The following is a 20570-nucleotide window of genomic DNA, read 5'->3' as shown; positions in this document are numbered from 1 at the left end:
AAGCTCTAATCAATAACAAATGGAAGAATTTGTAGGAATTTTCTTGTTGTGATTATAGTTGTCAAGGATACTGTGATCTTTCATTTTTAGATACTGAAAAAAATAGAATAGTAGTAAAAGTTTGTCAAAGCAGAACTTAGTAGGATCACAGAGCAGTGATTCAGGACTTAGGACTAACCCTAAGAAATGAAATTATGAACTTGTACATTTCTGGCAGTAGAAGAAAGAGATTCTGCTTTGTTCTATTTGCTCTTTTAGCATGTTTGATAGGAATCTTGTTCATGATAGAAGTTGTGTGTAGAGTATGCATTTCAGAGAAGGATTTTAGACAGCAGCAAGTAGGAAAAGAAAGAGAATGTTTTGCAGATAAAAGTAAGCCTGTTTTGAGTTTTGTTGGTTGAACAGGATTTTGGAGAGCTATTTGCAAGGTGACTTACCACCTGTGGCAGTGAAAGAACAAGACAGAAGCCCCTTAGATGGGATGGCCAACTGACCAGTCTCACAGGGCATCTTCTTGATTTAAGACATGGCCCTTAACTCTGCAGATCTTGGAGGCTGTCTTTGTCAGCACGTCAGGAGCTAATAATTAGGAGCTTTCAGCTTTGGGGCTGGCTTTCACTTAAAAATCATGAGACTCACAAGGAACTGACCAGAATACCAGGTAGTTAATTTGCCATAAGGAGACTTTTCCAATGCTTATAACAGTCCGTGTTCAAGTAGAAGTAGAACTGGTTATTAAACGGTTTCTTAGTGAATTTAGAGGCAGAGCAAGAGGAGTATAATAGTCTTAAGAGATGCAGAAAACCTAAAAATCATTCCTCCCCTCAAACAGCACAGAGCTCTGTCTGAGCCGGGTCTCAGTGTCCATCATCAGCTTCTAAGCAGTGATGGATGATTTCAGCACTTCCCACTTCTTGATTTTGCTGTCACTTTTTCTAGACTCCTGGCTGGCCCAGCCTTGCTATATATTCCCGTTCATTAGGCCAGTGTTTTCCTCTGTATCAGTGACCTCTTAATCAGATATCAGGAACTGATCTCTTAATGAGTTTAGCAGAAACTTTGTTGCTGTCCTGAGGTTCTAACCCTTACGCCTCCTCTTACCATTTTAGTCTCTTCTTGTAGTATTCAAGCAACTATTTTACTGTCATTATCTAAACTGGTTCTTTAGAGTACAACAGAAATAAAAGCCTCAATTAAAAAATCCTGTGAGGAAAAACCTTTTCTATAGGAAATGTATTATTCTTTAATTGTGACTTTAATTTTTACTTTGTTATGTTTTTAAGCCTTTTATTTTGAAATAATTATCATTTAAAGGAAGTTGGAAAGATAGTACAGAGGTCCCATGCACCCTTTACCCAGTTTGCCCCAGTGGTTACAACTTACGTAACTATAACATGGTTTCAAAACCAAGACCTTGACACTGGTATAGTGTGTGTGTGTAGTTGTCGTTTTATCACATGTATTGATTCATTAAACCCCTACAGTCAAGATATGTACGTTTCCATCATCACAAAGGTCTCCCTCCTCCTACCCCCTTATAGTCACACATGGTTTTCTGGTACCTCAGTTCACCTCTCTGAGCATCAGCGGTCATGAATCTCTTCTCCATCTCTGTAATTTCTCATTTTGAGAGTGTTATGTGAATGGCAACCTACAGTCTGTAAACTTTTCTTTGGTAACTTGTTATGTAGTAAATTGTGTCTCCCCCAAAGGTCTGTTGAATAGCTGACCCCCAGCACCTCAGAATGTGACCTTATTTGGAATGGAGTTGTTACAGCTCTAAGTAGTTCCAGTGAGGTCATATTGGAGTAGAGGAGACACTTATCCAGTATGACCATTGTCCTTACAAGAAGAGAAGAGATAGAGAAACCCAGGGGAGGATGCCCTGTGATGAGGGAGACAGAGATGGAAGTGCTTTAGCTCCAGGTCATGGAACCCTAAGGATTGCCATCAACCACCAGAACCCAGGCAGCACCAAGGCATGAGTCCCCCATCCAGGTTTCAGAGGGAACAGGACCCCTGAAGCCATGACTTCAGACTCCTTGTCTCCAGATTGTGAGACAATAAATTTCTGTTGTTTATTTTATTGTTTTATTAGTTGGAGGCTGATTTCTGTTGTTTAAACCACCCAGTTCCTGATACTTTGCCGTGGCAGGCCTAGAAAACTAACACAATAACCTTTCTGTTTGAAGAACTTCTTTTAATCAATGCTAGCAACAAATTCTGTTAGCTTTTCTTTATCTGATCACTTTTCTCCCCCCTCTTTCATTCCTGAAGGATAGTTTCATAAGGTATGGTATTCGTGGATTATAATTCTTTTCTTTCTGCACTTGAAAAATATTCTGGCACTTCCTTCCATCTGGTTTAGATGAGGAATCTGTTTTCATTCAGACTGATGGTAGGTACTGTTGCACTTTTCCTCTGGTTGCTTTCAAAGTTTTTTCTTTATTTTTAATTTTCCCAAATTGAGTTATAGTGGGTCTTGGTGTGGATTTATTTAGTTGTTTGGGGATTACTTCACTTCTTAGATCTTTAGGCTTATTCTTTCACCAAATTTGTGGAAATTTCAGGCCTTATTTCTTCAGATACTCTTTATTCTTCCTTTTCTCCATCTGGGATTGATGATCTGAATGTTGGGTTTGTTTCTTTATTTTTTTGTATTTTCCTACAGATCGCTAAGGTTCTGTTCAGCTTTTTTTTTTTTTTTTTTTTTTTTTGGGTGGGGGGCCTGTTTTCTCTCTGTTGTTCAGTTTGGGAGAATTCTATTCATATTCCTCAACTTCACTGATTGTTTCCTCTGTCATATCCACTGTACTGTTGACCCCATCCACTGAGTTTTTAAAATTTTCTGTGATTACATTTTCCAGTTCTAAACGTTCCATTTAGTTCTATGTTATAACATCTGAGTTTTGTTTGTTTTGCTGAGATTTTCTGTTTTCCCATTTGTTTCAAGAGGATTTGTACTTGATTGTTGAAACTTTTTTTACAGTGACTTGTATTCGCTCAGGCTGCTTTAACAAAATTCTATAGACTGGGTGGCCTAAATAAGACATGTCTTTCTCAGTTCTGATGTCTGGAAGTCCAAAATCAAGGCGCTGGCAGATTTTGTGCTTGTAAGAGCCTTCCTGGCTTGCTGAGAGCTGCCTTCTTACCTTCAGGACCTCGTCTCAACCCTCCTGTGCACCACTGGCTTCATGAGAACAGAATGATGTCTGCTCTTCTATCTCAGAAAATAGGCTACTCCCTAGAGTAGTGCCTAAAACACTATAGGGATGCAGTTCAGTGTTTTGATGACTGTTGAATTAAGGAGTTTTAAAAAGGAAGCTGGGAATTTCAGTGTTTATTGAAAAAGGGAAAATGGATATTTTTGGATAGATTTATTTTCAGTATTAGTTATGTATCTATATTTGTTAGTGTATAACATTTTCTGAGTCCTGCCTGTACAACACAAAAGGATGGCCAGTGCTCATCCTTTTCACTCCTTAATTAAATTATACTCAGTATTGAGTGTGGCTTCCCCAGTGGCACTAGTGGTAAAGAACCTGCCTGCCAGTGCAGGAGATGTAAGAGCGTGGGTTTTATTGGGAAGATCCCCTGGAGGAGGAAATGGCAACTCACTCCAGTATTCTTGGTTGGAAAATCCCATGGACAGAGGAGCCTGGTGGGCTACAGTTTGTGGGATCACAAAGAGGTGGACACGACTGAGCTCTATGTATGTTTCACTGAATCTGGTGCTAAGAGGAGACAAAGCCATCTTTGTATTTTTGTCTTCAGGGATTCTGCTTCTTCTGTTCTGTCTTTTTTCACTGAAGTATAGTTGATTTACAATGTTGTGAAGAATTCTGCTTCTTAATGTAGTCAAGAAGAAATGAATATCTAATACCACACTGTATACACCCACAGATATCTTTAGTTTAGTACATTTACCAGAGATGCAGCTGGGCAGGAGGACATGCCAAATGAGTGATCTGTGGAGCAGAAACCCATGAATTTCTTTCAAAGACAGCAGACCCTTTCCTGTCTTTTTCCTTTGGTGAGCTCTTGGGGCCTCTGTAGCCTGTTTTGAAGAGTCCTGGATGTGACTTCACTCTGATTTCCCAGAGCAGTTTGAAAAGCACCTTCCCTGACCAAGTGGGCTTTATCCCAGGAATGCAAGGATTCTTTAATATCTGCAAATCAATCAATGTAATACACCACATTAACAAATTGAAAGATAAAAACCATATGATTATCTCAATAGATGCAGAAAAAGCCTTTGACAAAACTCAACATCCATTTATGATTAAAACTCTTCAGAAAGCAGGAATAGAAGGAACATACCTCAACATAATAAAAGCTATATATGACAAACCCACAGCAAGCATTACCCTCAATGGTGAAAAATTGAAAGCATTTCCCCTAAAATCAGGAACAAGACAAGGATGCCCACTCTCACACTACTATTCAACATAGTCTTGGAAGTTTTGGCCACAGCAATCAGAGCAGAAAAAGAAGTAAAAGGAATCCAGATAGGAAAAGAAGAAGTGAAACTATCTCTGTTTGCAGATGACATGATCCTCTACATAGAAAACCCTAAAGACTCTACCAGAAAATTACTAGAGCTAATCAACTAATATAGTAAAGTTACAGGATATAAAATTAAAACAAAGAAATCCCTTGCATTCCTATATACTAACAATGAGAAAACAGAAAGAGAAATTAAGAAAACAATACCATTCACCATTGCAACAAAAAGAATAAAATACTTAGGAGTATATCTTCCTAAAGAAACAAAAGACCTATACATAGAAAACTAAAACACTGATGAAAGAAATCAAAGAGGACACAAACAGATGGAGAAACATACCGTGTTCATGGATTGGAAGAATCAATATTGTCAAAATGGCTATTCTACCCAAAGCAATCTATAGATTCAATGCAATACCTATCAAGCTACCAACGGTATTTTTCACAGAACTAGAACAAATAATTTCACAATTTGTATGGTAATACAAAAAACCTCGAATAGCCAAAGTAATCTTGAGAAAGAAGAATGGACCTGGAGGAATCAACCTGCCTGACTTCAGACTCTACTACAAAGCCACAGTCATCAAGACAGTATGGTACTGGCACAAAGACAGAAATATAGATCAATGGAACAGAATAGAAAGCCCAGAGATGAATCCACGAACCTATGGACACCTTATCTTCGACAAAGGAGGCAAGGATATACAATGGAAAAAAGACAATCTCTTTAACAAGTGGTGCTGGGAAAACTGGTCAACCACTTGTAAAAGAATGAAACTAGAACACTTCCTAACACCATACACAAAAATAAACTCAAAATGGGTTAAAGATCTAAATGTAAGACGAGAAACTATAAAACTCCTAGAGGAGAACATAGGCAAAACACTCTCTGACATAAATCACAGCAGGATCCTCTATGACACACATCCCAGAATATTAGAAACAAAAGCAAAAATAAACAAATGGTACCTAATGAAACTTAAAAGCTTTTGCACAACAATGGAAACTATAAGCAAGGTGAAAAGATAGCCCTCAGATTGGGAGAAAATAATAGCAACTGAAGAAACAGACAAAGGATTAATCTCAAAAATATACAAGCAACTCCTGCAGCTCAACTCCAGAAAAATAAATGACCCAATCAAAAAATGGGCCAAAGAACTAAACAGACATTTCTCCAAAGAAGACATACAGATGGCTAACAAACACATGAAAAGATGCTCCACATCACTCATGATCAGAGAAATGCAAATCAAAAACACAATGAGGTACCATTACACGCCAGTCAGGATGGCTGCTATCCAAAAGTCTACAAGCAATAAATGCTGGAGAGGGTGTGGAGAAAAGGGAGCCCTCTTACACTGTTGGTGGGAATGCAAACTAGTACAACCGCTATGGAAAACAGTGTGGAGATTTCTTAAAAAACTGGAAAGAGAACTGCCGTATGACCCAGCAATCCCACTTCTGGGCATACACACCGAGGAAACCAGATCTGAAAGAGACACGTGCACCCCAATGTTCATCGCAGCACTGTTTATAATTGCCAGGACATGGAAGCAACCTAGATGCCCATCAGCAGACGAATGGATAAGGAAGCTGTGGTACATATACACCATGGAATATTACTCAGCCATTAAAAAGAATTCATTTGAATCAGTTCTAATGAGATGGATGAAACTGGAGCCTATTATACAGAGTGAAGTAAGCCAAAAAGATAAAGACCATTACAGTATACTAACACATATATATGGAATTTAGAAAGATGGTAACGATAACCCTATACACAAAACAGAAAAAGAAACACAAATGTACAGAACAGACTTTTGGACTCTGTGGGAGAAGGCGAGGGTGGAATGTTTCGAGAGAACAGCATCAAAACATGTATATTATCTAGGGTGAAACAGATCACCAGCCCAGGTTGGATGCATGAGACAAGTGCTGCGGCCTGGTGCAATGGGAAGACCCAGAGGGATCGGGTAGAGAGGGAGGTGGGAGGGGGGATCGGGATGGGGAATACGTGTAGATCCATGGCAAATTCAAGTCAATGTATGACAAAATCCACTACAATATTGTAAAGTAATTAGCCTCCAACTAATAAAATTAAAAAAAAAAAAAAAAAAAAGCACCTGCCCCCATGTTGGTGGAGACATGTCACTCAGAATTCTGACCCTATTTTAATCTACTCTGAGGATGTCAGTTAGGTGTTCCTGGTGACCTGAAGCATAGGAGACAAAAGCACAGCCATGGGCTCATTTAGAGTCAGTCATGACATAGAAGAAAGGTGTTTAAAATTAATCCACATAGGCCAAAATACCAGCAGTGTTTTAGGCTGTTTCATTTCTTCTATGTTTATACCTCTAAATAAGAAGTATTTCCTTTGGTCGCCAAAGCTAACTTCTTATAAGAGAAGAATGATTGTTTTTGGTGTGCTTGTTTTTACGAGGATATAACTGTAATGTTACCAATATTTACTAATACGGAGATCATTACTAATGTGGCAATCACCCAGAATAAGTCAAAGGGCCAGGAGGTGTGAGGAGGTTGTAATAGATAAATGTGTACTACTCTTTCACTTTCTTTTTCTTTTATTGTAGTAAAGCATAAATAACATAAATTTACCATTTTAACCTCTTCTAAATTTTTTAGTTGTATTAATAAACAAACACATTATGTGAAATTTGCCTTCTTAACCATTTTTAAGTGTATAGTTCTGTGGCATGAAGTTCCTTGATATTGTTAAGCAGTAATCACCACCGTCCATCTCCAGAACTTTTTCAGCTTCCCCAACTGAAGTGCTATATCCATTAAATACCAACTCCACATTCTCCCCTCCTCTAGCCTGTAGTAACCTCTTTGAAAACTGATAAAGGTAGAATCATAAAATATTTATGCTCTGACTTATTTATCTTAGCATAATGTCTTCAAGGTTCATTTATGTTATGAATTTCATTTCTTTTTAAGATTGAAAATGCTATTCATATATGCCTATATATCACATTTTATTTATCTCTTGATCCATCAATGGACAGACACACTGCCACTTCCACCTTTTGTGTGTTGTGAATAATGCTGCTACAAACATGGGCGTTCAGATATCTGTTTGATCTGTGCTTTCACTTCTTTTGTGTATATAGCCAGAGAGTTGCTGCTGGATTACGTGGTAATTCTAGGTTTAATTTTTTGAGGAACCTCTGCTATACCATTTGTCATAGCAGCTGCATCATTTATATTCCCACTAGCAATGCACAGGGTTCCAGTTTCTTCATATCCTTGACAACACTGATATTTTCTGTTTTTTTGGATAAGTTACTCTAATGGTGTGTGGTAGTTGAGCATCTTTTCATGTGCCTATTGGCATTTGTGTATCTTTTTCAGGGAAATATCTATTCAAATCCTTTGCCCATTTTTTAATTGTGGTGTTCATTTTTCAGTTGTTGTAGGAATCCTTTATATATTCTAGATGTCAATCTCCTGTTAGATATATGATTTGCAAATACTTTGTCCCATGCTGTGGGTTGCCTTTTCACTTGATTGATACTATCCTTTGATACACAGAAGTCCAACTTACCTATTTTTTGTCTTTTTTTTGCTTTTGCTTTTGGTGTCATATCCAAGAATTCATTACCAACCCTAATGTCATGATGCTTTTGCCCTATGTTGTCTTCTAGGTGTTTAATAGTTTTAGATATTAAGTCTTGATCTTTGACTTAATTTTTGTATAACTAAATTTGTATATGAAAAGGGCCCAGATTCATTCTTTTGCATTTGAATATCTAGTTGGGAAAACTAGATCAACAATCATTTGTTGAAAAGACTGTCTTTTCCCCCAGTGAATGGTCTTGGCACCCTTGTCAAAAATCATTTGACCATATATGTGAGGGTTTCTTTGCTCTTTATGCCATTGGTCTATATATCTGTCTTTTTTCTTTAAGCCACTTTATTGTGGTATGATTGACATACAAAAAGCTGTATATATTTAATGAATACAACTTGGTGAGTTTGGAAACAAGTAATAGCTCTCTTTATGCCAGTACCACACTGCTTTGATTACTATAACTTTCTAGTTAAGTTTTGCAGTCAGAAAATATGAAACTGCCCAACTTTGTTCTTCTTTTTCAAGATTGTTTTGACTATTTGGGTGTGCATTTGCTTTAAAATGCTTTTAGTAACTATAGCTACTTATTTTCTGATGTTTTAAAACTATTGCTCAAAAGCTGGGTTATATTGGCACAGATTGGTATTAAAATAAGTCCTCTTTTTCTGCCACAATATCGTATTTGAAGGTTTATTTGTTTTTATTTTATTTACTTTCATATAATTGAGTAGACCTAGCTTTGGTTTCTAAATTGAGAATTTTAGGGAATTCCCTGGTGGTCGAGTGGTTAGGACTCCATGTTTTACTGATGAGGGTGCAGGTTCAGTTCCTGGTTAGCGATCTAAGATCCCCCAAACTGTATGGGATCCATGTGTGGCCAAAAAATGAAATTTCAAATAATAGAGAAATTTTGTGTGTCAGAACAAAATCAAGCTCAGAGAAAGTGTTAGAAGTAACCAAAAAAATTGAGTACATTAACTAATTTTATTTCAGTGTTGCTGAGACCTGAGCTGAATGCCATCTGGTCTTGTAATGAATCCAAAAAGTGGAAAGTTTACAAATATATTAGAAAATGTAAGTTTTTGGTTTCATACCATATACATTAAAAAAAAAATCATACTGAAATTCTAAATTCAGAATATTATGAAAAGTCCATCAAAAGAATTGATGGATCAAATTAATATTTCTAAGATTTCTCTCTTTGATTGCAAATGTTTTCCAAATTCAAATCTTAAAATCATATTTCCTATTTTTCCTATAGTTTAGGTGAAATGTTACTATTGAGTTAAATATTTAAAAAGATATTTTGTTAGTAGTATATTAAATAATATACTTTTTTATGTGGTGTACTTTTATATATACACTCATGGCCCATGAAAAAGTAGAAATTTCACTAATCTCAAAAGGCTATAATACATAGGCCATGTGAGTGAAAAAAGTGAAGTAGCTCAGTCATGTCCGACTCTTTGCGACCCTGTGGACTGTAGCCTACCAGGCTCCTTCCTCCATGGGATTTTCCAGACAAGAATACTGGAGTGGGTTGCCATTTTCTTCTCCAGGGGATCTTCCCGACCCAGGGTTCAAACCCGGGTCTCCTGCATTGCAGGCAGACGCTTTAACCTCTGAGCCATGTATATGTAAAGTGGTTTCTTATATAATTTTTAACATCTTCATGGAAAAAAGAAATTTAAGACATTGTAAAGGTTTTTTCCTCCAAATTAAGTAACATTTAAATAGATTTATGTGATTAGAATCTGTTAACAAAACAAAGAAAATGTAGAAAATGCAACAATTTAATATAGTTGATATTGAGAGTTAGTGTTCTCATAATTAAATTGTGGATTAATTGGTCATTGCAGCATCTTTTCTGGTTCACATTTTCAAAGCCAGGAAACTTTAAATTTTATTTAGGTTTTTGACTCTTCAGAATTTTTCAAAATACTTAATATATTTATTTAGCTGTACTAGGTCTTAGTTGTGAGGCATGTGGGATCTAGTTCCCTGACAAATGATCAAACACAGGCCCCCTGCATTGGGAATGCAGAATCTTAGCCTCTGGACTACTAGGGATGTCTAGGATTTAAAAAAATCCCATGTTTCTTCCTTTTTTTTTTTTAAACTCGAGTGAATGTGCAATGGTAAAATTGAGTAAAAAACAAAAATAATTTTCATTTTATGTTGGTAGCTGTGTCGTTACAACTTTTGTGTATTTACTGCCATCTAGTGTTTTAAAAAATCATGACACTTTCATTTGTATAATAGTTGCAGAAATTTATTACAAAGAGAATAGCCTACTAATATATGAAACTATATAATGGAATCATATAAAAATACCATTATCTAGGTTAAAATAGTCAAATACTGGAAACTTCATCAAGTTCATCCCACAGGATTAAATTAGTACCTAAATAGTTTCTCTTAAATAATCATCATTATCCTCACTTCTGAGACAAATTTAGCTCACTTTTTATTGAAGGATCACTGTTTTAAATGCAGAATTATACAAAGATCTCCATTTCCTAAAAGATAGAAGTGACCTAAATTCCTTTAAATATCAAATGTTTGATAATCTTTTATTTTAGTGTTAAATGCACTCACAGTTTTCTTTTAATTCTTAACTTGGCAAGATGCTTCAAACATCTTGAATGCTAACAATTCACCTACTAAATGCTGTTCTTTTTCTAGGGAGAAAGTGAATCAACTTTACACCTACAAATTACACTGCATTTCTTTTTTTAAAAAACTTTTTCTTTATATTGGAGTATAGCCAGTTAACAATGTTGTGATAGTTTCAGGTTAGAAATTACACTGCATTTTTGATGGTTAGGTTCTCATGACCAGCAAGCCAGTCTGCACCATGCATGTTTAGTTGATAGTTTTTTAAAGATCAGTTTATTGCAGTTTCTTCGTCGTCGTCTTTTTTTTTTTTTTTTTAAGAATATAAGTTACGTAATTTTTTTTCTAGTGCAGGCAGGAGGAGAAGTGGGTGACAGAGGATGAGATGGTTGGATAGCATCACTGACTTAGTGGACATGAGTGTGAGCAAACTCTGGGAGATAGTGAAGGACAGGGGAGCCTGGCGTGCTGCAGTCCATGGGACACAACTTAGTGACTAAACAACTAAGGAAACAGGGTTGATTCTCATCTCTTTGTAATGGCTAGAGGTGTCTGCTGAGAGTGAACTGAACCTTTAGGATTCTTTTATGCCCTGACTCAAGGCTTTATTTTCCTATTTTAAAAAAAATAATTAGTTTGAAACTTAAAAGTTGCAAACATAGTACAGTTAATTCCTGTGTATCCCATTATTAGGGGTTACTAATTTGGAACATTTTGCCATATGTATGCTTGCTCTCTCTGTCTCTTGACTGATTTACATCTGTATCTACTGATACACAGAGATACTTCACACTATGGAGATTCTGTTTCTGCACTGCCTTTTATTGCATTGTTTCCCTGGGCCAGTCACGTGGTCTCGTAAGCTCATCTCCTTGACTGCCTGAGGCCAGTGCAGCATCCTCCCCAGGAATGCTGTGAGGAGTAGAGTAAGAAATGAAATGTGTGTATCCCTGATCAGAAGCGTCTGGCACGGAGCAGGTACTGAACCTAACGCAGGCCTTGTTATCACCTTTTCAAGACAGGATGTTGTGCATGTGAAATGCCAGACACAGAGCTGGCCACCTGGTCAAGGCTCAGGGGATATGAATTGCAGCTCTAACCATCTCTGCAATAGCAGAGTAAAACTTTTGTTATCTTTATCAGGTCTTAATTTCTGCATGCAGGATCTTCATTCTGTCATGCAGCATCTTTCTTTGCAGCCCTCAGACTTCCTAGTTGAAGCACCTTAGCTCAGTAGTAGGGGCACATGGGCTTAGTTGCTTTGCGACATGTGGGATCTTAGTTCTTCAACCAGAGCTCAAACCTGTGTCCTCTGCATTGCAAGGCAGATTCTTATCCATGGGCCACCAGGGAAATCCCTAACATCAAGTTTTTAATGAAAGATTTTGCTGTACATTTGGGAAATAGACTAACAAAATCCCTGGGCAAAATACTAAAATTATATTATTTATAAGAAAAGATGAACTGACTTTTCTGAATGGTACAGTGGTTAAGAACATAGGCTCTGGATTCAAATCCTGCCTCCAGTTTGACAAGTTACGTGTTTTTGAATGAATTTGAACAATTCAGTACAGTTGTTATGCTGACAAATGAATAAATGCATTTGGTGTGCTTACCACAGTGCTTGGCAAGATTAAGTGTTCATATTTGTTAGTTGTTATTGTTGTCTCAGAGGAAAATACCTGTTCCCATAACAATCTCTTCACCTGGATGAAAAGTCTGGTTAAATTCTGGAATTCCAGTTTAAAAACTTGCTTAGGAAGGAACTTGCAACCAACTCTTCAGGTGATCTCCACTTGCCAGTGTCAGAGCATGTGTTGGGCTCCCGGGAAGGTAAAGGTTTTTGACCTTTGGGTTAGAGTCCTTTGGGATGGAATTATTGAGCTGGGTGTTTTCCTTCTTCCTTTTGCTTCATATAATCGTGGTAATTTTCTGGTCTTTTAATGTACTGTCCACCTCTTCAGTATTATCCAAATGAAACATTGCTCTGTGTTCTCTTAACAGTATGGGAATAATTAAAGACAGTCAAGGTAAATTCTTTCATTGGATATATAATTATTGGGTGCTTATAATATGGCAGGCATTATCAAGGTGGATCAAATGGTAAAGAATCTGCCTGCAATATGGGAGACCCAGGTTCGATCCCTAGGTCAGGAAGATCTCCTGGTGAAGGGAGTGGCTACCCATTCCAGTATTCTTGCCTGGAGAATTCCATGGAGAGAGGAGCCTGGTGGGCTGCAGTCCATGGGATCGCAAAGAGTCGGACACGACTAAGTGACTAACACATATTCACACACCAAGATATAGTCCTGGCTTTAGAAATGCTCACAGATAGAATCCTCCAAGAGCTAAATCACAGTGCAGTAAGTAGAAAGCCACTTTCCTAACCTCCCCCATGTGAACCAGCTCTTCCCATCCCCTCCTGACAGTCCTCCCACTGGCATAGACTCTCCCAGCCTGCTGGTGGGGGTCCATGGGGAGGATGTCCACTCACTGAGGGAAGTACTCACCACGAGGCATTTAGTTCCCAAGTCTGTTTATGTGTGGTATTCTTGCAACTATGATTGGCATAAATTAATTAAATGGAATGAAAACTGACGAAATGTGTGTGCTAAAATAGAAAGAGCCATCATTTTCATGAAAACCTTTGGAAAGACTCCATGAAGACAAATGATTATCAGATTGGATAAAGATGAGTCAATTATAAAAGATTAGGGAAAATCATAAAAATATGGGCAGCTTCCAGATTCTGTTTTCATACTGCCTCACAAGTGTCTTAAAATTTTCACTCTTCTTGAAAGAAAACAAACTTGGGAATCTTTGACATTGTCTCATGGGTGTTATTTATGCCTAGAAGACCACGACAAACTCCATCACTGGATCCTACTCAAAGAAAAGGCCTTGGCTCCACATTAAAAGATTTGCAAATAAATGCACATTTAAATGTTTGCTGAAATATAGCATTAAAGGTTGGCATTTTTAATAGGTTCTTATTTTGACTAACTTTTTGTATTAGCTGAGGAATTCTGACCTAGGTGAACCGCCTAAAAGAACTTCTGTCCTTGGGGAGTATGGGATTAGGGGCCTGGCCCTTAAATTTGTCAATTAATGGGAAATATTTGTTTTGTTGTTGAAGGACCCAGTGCCCTCCAACTTGAATGTTAGTACATAATCCGTTTAAATATGACTTTGTTGTGCCCAGTGTTTGTAAATTGCTTTGTATTCTTTTAAGATATTAACACTGGTAACCTAACCTGTTTCTTACCCTAGGAAATTTAGGAAAAGGCAGGTCTCACACCTCTGAAAGAGATCAATTTTTACTCAGAATGGAGCTGTTTTCAGAAAAAGAATTTTTGTAAAGATTAAGAATTAGAAAACTCGACAGTTTCTGTACTCTTTTAAGTCGTAATTTCAAAGTCTAGCTACATTATTTTCTTTAAAGTGAAATTGGAAAATACCCTGTATATTCAAATGCAAATACTCCATATATCCACAGATAAAGAAAATGACTTGGGTTGCTCATCTTTGAGAACTGTCACTCTGGTCCCCTCCGAGTGCTTTCAGAGCCTCCTGTCAATTACCTGTTCCCTCAGGTGTCTCCTATTACATCCCAGCCGGTGCTCCCCACCCTCAGCCACAGACCTGCTCAGCTCATTGGCTTCCTCTTGGCTTTATCTGCCAACTGCCTCTTTACATGACAGCAGACTTCCCTTTCAGATACATAAACCAATTTAGAGTCAAACCTGCCTCCTTTCTCTGCTTTTCTGTTTTATTCTTTGGAGAATGGGGAGATAAGAAAGCATTTGGGCTCCCCCCCACCCCCCCCCCCCAAGATGGGCGGCAAGTTGTGCTTCAGAAAATTGAAAGTAGATTTTAAGAGTGTAAGAAATCTCCACTCTTTATAGTACCAGATGGGATGTTGAGAAGAGCCAATCCAAGGGGAGTTCATTTGGGGAGGCCTTGTATGGCAGGGGACCTCTATGAAGGAAGAGTGGGACAGTGGGGCAGCTCCTGAGGCAGGAGCGACAGGGGAATGGTGCGGTCACAGGCCATGTGGGTTTGCGTAGAGTGAAGAGCATGATTTGGGGACTGAGGGGTAATGGGTGGAGAAGTGGATGGAGGGCTCAGAGCTGATGAGGAAAATTTCACGTTGCATGTACATTTCATTACAAATTGGTCCCCTTTCACATGCTCTGAGGCAGAACCACAAGAGTCGTTTCCCCTCATTAATGTCAACTCTACCTGGCCATTCCCAGTGATACCTGAAAATGAATAGGTTGAGAATTGAACTTACCGTATCTCTGCTCCTTTCCTTCTGAGGGGGTAGCTGCTTCATGGAAGTATGAAGGGGGTGAAGTGGGTTCGTGCCTCAGAAGCCTGGCCTTGTGGATGTAGACAGCTTTGGCTGTCCTCCCATCTGGACCACACACACACCCTCCTCTGTCTCTGCAGCCTCCAGGTTTCTCTGCTCTTTCCGCAAAGGTCCAAAGACGAGCTGGAGTCTGCCACATCCTCTTTCCATTTTCCTCCAACCCACCTGGTTTTTTTGGTTCCTGTGGTCCTGTTGGTTAGGCCCCAGCACTTTATGCTTGCATCCTGGTAGTTAATTTCTTCTGTCAGGAACAGGAAGGTGTTGGAATAGTTGTTCGTAAGGACCTGATCTTCAGGCTTTCTGCCTGTGCTTTCATATAAGTTACTGTTTGACTTCCATTTAACCTGCTGTTTCTGGTCTACACTGAAAGTATTGATACATAGAAGAGAAACCACGCTCCTGCTCTGAAAAGAGACTTCGACCCACAGGCAGAGCATTGAGTTGTCATTTTTTTATGTTTATCTTCTTGCTTTTCTTTCCCTCAATGAAAATAGTGCCTTGACATTCATGTTTCTCAGCATCTGTTGTTGGTTAGCTGCTAACCTGTGTCCAACTCTTTTCCATGGACTGTAGCTTGCCAGGCTTCTCTGTCCATGGGATTTCCCAAGTAGGAATACTGGAGTAGGTTGCCATTTCCTCCTCCAACGGATCTTCCCACCCAGCAATCACATCCACATCTCCTGCATTGCAGGCATATTCTCTACCACTAAGCCACCAGGGGAGCTCTTCTCAGCATCCAAACCCTACTTAGTCATCCCTTTTCTTTAGAAAAGTTTTCCCATGTGAGCAGTACTCAAACCCAAAATGTCGTGTTAGTCCTCTAGGTCAAATCTCACTTCAGGAAACCCTTCACTGTTTGTTTGCACTGGAATTCTGTATTAAAGATTGAACCAGCCTTGAATATCATTTTTTTTAGTGTCATAGAAATTGATATATTAATTGGATTTGGTGAAATGATACCAATTTTACCAGTTCCTGATTTCTGTAGTTATTTTGATATGTTGTAATGTTGTTTTATGTCTCTGTTACTTCTGTTTTCCTCCTCCCTTCCTTCCTTGGGTCTGTAGCCTAAAAGATTCAGAGGGGCTTTAGTGTCTTTTGTAGCTCCCCCAAGGGGCCATGTGGTAAAGACTGATTAAATTAGACACTCTGTGAGAGTGTTTTTATAGACTCCAAGGTGCTTATAAATGTAAGACGTTAATATTACCACTGTAATTTCTTCCTAGTTAATAAAAAGTGTTCCCAATCCCATTATGTTATAAATGTTACTAAAAATGGACTATTTACAAAGATGATTAAGAACCATGAAAGGAAGGGAAAGAAAGATTTTGAATGTTGATGACCTTGTAAGAAAATGTCTTTTTACCTTACATATTTTAAAAACTCTTCTATCCCAACTGAAAAAATGTAAATACCGTGTTTTACATACATATATTCGTATATACATATGTATGCGTACACACATGTGTGTATTTATTTCTTTAAAATAAGATACAACAATTCTCAGCCTAAAGATCAAGTTTCTCCTCTGGCAGCTTGAGCGCAGGGTGGAGGGTGAGCTGCAGAACAGAGAGATACGATTATCCCTGTGCTGATGTCAGTGGGCACCGGCCAGAACCATTTAGACATATGCATGAAGGTTGTAGCACTCGAATTATCCTTTCTACTCCAGCACTTCAGAGGAAAACTGATTGGTTACCACCTGTGCTAATAATGAAGTCTATGATATGGTCATTGGTGCACAAGGAACTCAAGTTGAGGGAGTATTTCGCACCAGAAAAGTGATGGAATTGGAGCAGAAAGAATAAAGTTTATTAATAGTCACAGTCAGTTGTAGAAAAGGAACCAGAGGGAAGAAGAGCAGCTTTCATTTGGGTCAGCGTTGTTCTTCCACTGAGGGCTCAGGAAGGACAGAGGAGCAGGACCGTGGGGAGAGCTCCTTGCATTGTCTTCCCTGTGTGGTTAAATTTGTCGCATAGATTGTTGTAATATGCACCCTGTCTCAATTCGAACATGAAAATTTACTGAGGGTGATTGTCAGGGATTAGAAGTGAGATGTGTATTTGACTACAGAGGTGTATAGTACAAGGGGCATTTTTTGGAGTGATGGACTTGTTCTTTATCCTGATCATAATCATAATCAGATTAAGGGTCTCACAGCTCACTGCATTTGTTAAAACTTAAAGAGCTGTCCCCCCAAATGAGTGATTTTTACTCTACATATATTAAAAAGATAAAATTTAAAATGTATGAAAATATTGAAAAATACGCTTTGGGAAACCTTTTGTCTGTGGCTCAGAATATGTTTATTCAACCCAGTCCTCTACAAGATGAAAGAAATTTTTTTTTCCAAAATTAAGAATGAAACAACCTAATACCAGTTAATCAAAATTTGATTTTACCTATCAAGTGGCTCTCTTCAAACTCCAAATGACATTTTATAGCTGAATTTTTAGAGACAGTGCAATAATAATAAAAGGAATGAGAAAAGTAGGCTTCTTTGGCTTTTCCTTTTTGAGCCCTCATAACTTTCTATCAGCATAAAAGGAGCCACTCACCTTGAGTATTGTTTTGCTTATGAGAGGAAATTAGGGAGGTGAGCCACAGCTCTCAGACTTTGGAGAATTCACTGGTCATGCCAAGAACACAAAGAGTTAACTGTCTTTATATTTTATTGTATTCAGACTCTTTTCTACATGGAGGTCATGTACAGAAATGCAAATAATTGTGTGGAAAGTGATATGCACTGCTGGTAAGCCTTTTAGAGGCATAAGATACCCTTCATGTGCTTCTGAAATCAGCAGGATTCTGGGACAAATAGGAAGCAGCACAGTGGGAATGGTTCAGTGAGTGATCAAGATCAATGTTAGTTGAGTCACTAAAAACCATCAAGTTAGCATTTGGTAGTTTTTAAATAAGTAATTTCAAACTAAAAACATTTTAAACAACTTGGAATATTAAATTTACTCCTGAGTTTAGTTTTTCTGGGGACTTTTATTTAAAAAGTCTATAAAATATTCTGAGCCAAGAGGCTGTTTAAAGATTTAGCCTGTAGAATAGTTTTTAAAATACTAAATAGCATGTGACTATGACCCAGTTGAAAGCTGATTGATCAGTTAGGTAACAGATATTTATTGAGTGCTTATCTTGTCGTTTTTACTCTTTAAAGTAAGGTTCAGTGACTTTTTATGACTAGGGTGCCAAGCCCTGTTTGTTTATTCTTTTGGGAGAAAGAAAAGGTTTATAATCTAAAGTCTTTGGGAAGGAACTTTGTCAAGCCTTTGTCAACTGATATCATAGTTGTTAATTCACACATTAGCTGAAACAAATGGTATTGGGTTTTCAGAATTTTTCTGTTGTTTTGGTCCATGTATCACTAAGACTTCCTCTCCTTTGTACTCATCGTAGTTTACAGTGATAATACTCCATGTGGTACTCACACTGGGCTGGTCTGAGAACTGTGGGTTAGTAGTTTGCAGAAAGATAGATAGGAGCTCATACCAAAATGTAAATCAGCAGGCTGCTCCTTCCTTGAAAGTGTCTAGCTATGGAAAAACTGTCAGTAGAGTTCTAAGTGTGCTGTTGACAGTTGATTTGCCTTCTGGAGCAAGTCCTTCTCTCCTTGTGGACTAGAAACAGTGCCCTGACCTGTTTTGGTTTGCAGCATGGCAGTTGAATACTTCATTCGTTCCTTTCTAAGAGTCATTGGATTCGAGTAATGTTCATGCTTCTGAGGAGGAACAGTGCCTGTTTTGTTGTTCGCATTCTTGACTCTGACGCTCTGGTGTTCCAGAGTCCTGCTCTGTTGCTGTCCATCTCCAGGTGGATCCTGGAACAGTGGGGAGGGGTGGAGGACTGTCTTGCAGAGAGGTCACCTCTGTCGTTTGGCTCTGCATGTTGGAATTGTCTGGAGGGTTGTCTGGGTTAGGGGATTATACTCTAGAGACTGCTGTTTATGAGCTCAGCTGTGTTGTTCTGTTGCGTGCACGCACGCACACACACACACACACACACACGCAGAAGTGAACAGAATTTTTGGGCATTGCTACCTTTTAGAGAAAGAACCAGCTCCAAGCATTCCTTCTACGCTCTTTTTATTTGTATAACTTAAAAAAATTTTTTTTTTGAATTCTTATTAATGAGTCAAATTACCTATTATATTTTGATTTATAAGGAAATAAAACATTACTACTTATATTATTAGATTGTTGTTGTTTAGTTGTTAAGTTGCTTAGTTGCTAACCCTGTGGACTGTAGCCCACCAGGCTCCTCTGTCCACAGTATTTCCCAGGCAAAAATACTGGAGTGGGTTGCCATTTCCTTCTCCATATTTGTATAACTTCTAATCATTTTTTTGGGGAAGTCGTTTTCTCTCATATGCATCTTTTGTTTGGACAGTGGTAGCTGGGCTCGTCTCCCATGTGGCTTGATACCGGACAGTATCTCTTGATATGGTTTAAGTTCTGTTAGCTGGCAGTGTGGAAACTACAAAGCCATTTTCTTACAGAAATAATGATCTTTATTTAAAATTGTTGGTGTTTATTCTTTGAATAGAAATGCATTTATAAGATTCAGAATGTGTAAGGTCAAAAGCACAGTGAAAAAAAATCCTTCTATCTCTTTCTCCCAATCCACAAATTCTCTTTCATGGGGGCAGCCAGTGTGGTAGGTTTCTATATAGGCTTCGAGGAATATTTAATATTCAGATAAACAAATTGTATGTAAGAATAAGGATTCATGAGTAGAAGTTAATGAGTTTATTTTACACCTAGTTTAGTACAAATAAGAATGCTATTGTATTTAAAAATTTTTTTTGTGTAAAGGAGTGCATATGTAAGAGGACAGCCAATGTTATTGAACTTTAGAATTCATGATTTGAATGGTATTTTACAAAGCAGTGTTGACCTTTTCAGGATAGTAGAAATCCTTGCCTCTTGAGGACATGACAGGCTGAAGGACCATGACTGACGTGCTTGTTATTTCAGGTTCAGATCAGTTTCACCTACAGTTGAGGGAGAGCAAAAGCTGATTATTAATAACAAATATTTTGACCTGCTTTTTGTCAAGGATAGTGCCAGGATTGGATTGGGGCCAAAGCAGAGGAGCAGTCTATGTGGTTTCTGCATTTTTTATCATTTTAAAAATAAGAATGAATTTCAAATAGATCATTGTGCAACTATGAGAAAAAAATCAATATAATTCAACAAAAATGCACTAGATTAGGAAGTTTTTGAGGGTTTTTCTTTCTTTAAATAAGCTTCATGACTTTGAAACAAATGTGAGATAGGTATACTCTTTGACCTAGAAATCCTACTTCAAATAACTTTTCCTCAGGAGAGAGCGTTTGAGAGTGGGGTGACGCAGAGCCTCGGTGATCCAGTTCTTGGGATGAACTCACCTTAACCTTCTGGTTTTTCAGCCCCCTTTTCAGCCTCATTTTCTACTGTGTTCCTCTTTCTTCCTCACCCCTACTATTCCTCAGCT

The 20570-nt window shown here is 38.1% G+C and overlaps 1 protein-coding gene across 6 annotated transcripts in view; it reads left to right on the top strand.

Moving 5' to 3' along the window:
* ANO10 (anoctamin 10) overlaps positions 1-20570 on the top strand; it is a 208943-nt gene that overhangs the window by 50889 nt on the left and 137484 nt on the right. The window lies entirely within an intron of this gene.

The sequence above is a fragment of the Muntiacus reevesi genome, chromosome 4 (assembly GCF_963930625.1).
Source record: "Muntiacus reevesi chromosome 4, mMunRee1.1, whole genome shotgun sequence".
NCBI lineage: Eukaryota > Metazoa > Chordata > Mammalia > Artiodactyla > Cervidae > Muntiacus > Muntiacus reevesi.
Note: the sequence above shows the minus strand (reverse complement) of the source record. Positions and strands in the feature narration are given on the sequence as shown.